The sequence below is a fragment of the Periplaneta americana genome, chromosome 6 (assembly GCF_040183065.1).
Source record: "Periplaneta americana isolate PAMFEO1 chromosome 6, P.americana_PAMFEO1_priV1, whole genome shotgun sequence".
Lineage (NCBI taxonomy): Eukaryota > Metazoa > Arthropoda > Insecta > Blattodea > Blattidae > Periplaneta > Periplaneta americana.
In genome coordinates, this window is record NC_091122.1 from 23,975,001 (window position 1) to 23,975,209 (window position 209).

Consider the following 209-nt stretch of genomic DNA (forward strand, 5'->3'; position numbering starts at 1 on the left):
CTACGACTGCTGTTACTACTACTACTGGTACTGCTACTGCTACTTGTACTACTAGTGCTACCACTACTTACAACTACTGCTGTTACTACTACTACTACTGTTGTTGCTATTACAACTGCTACTTATACTTTTACTACTGGTGAACTGCTACATCTACCACTGCCGTTACTACAACTGCTGCTATTATTACTACCGGTACTGCTACTCGT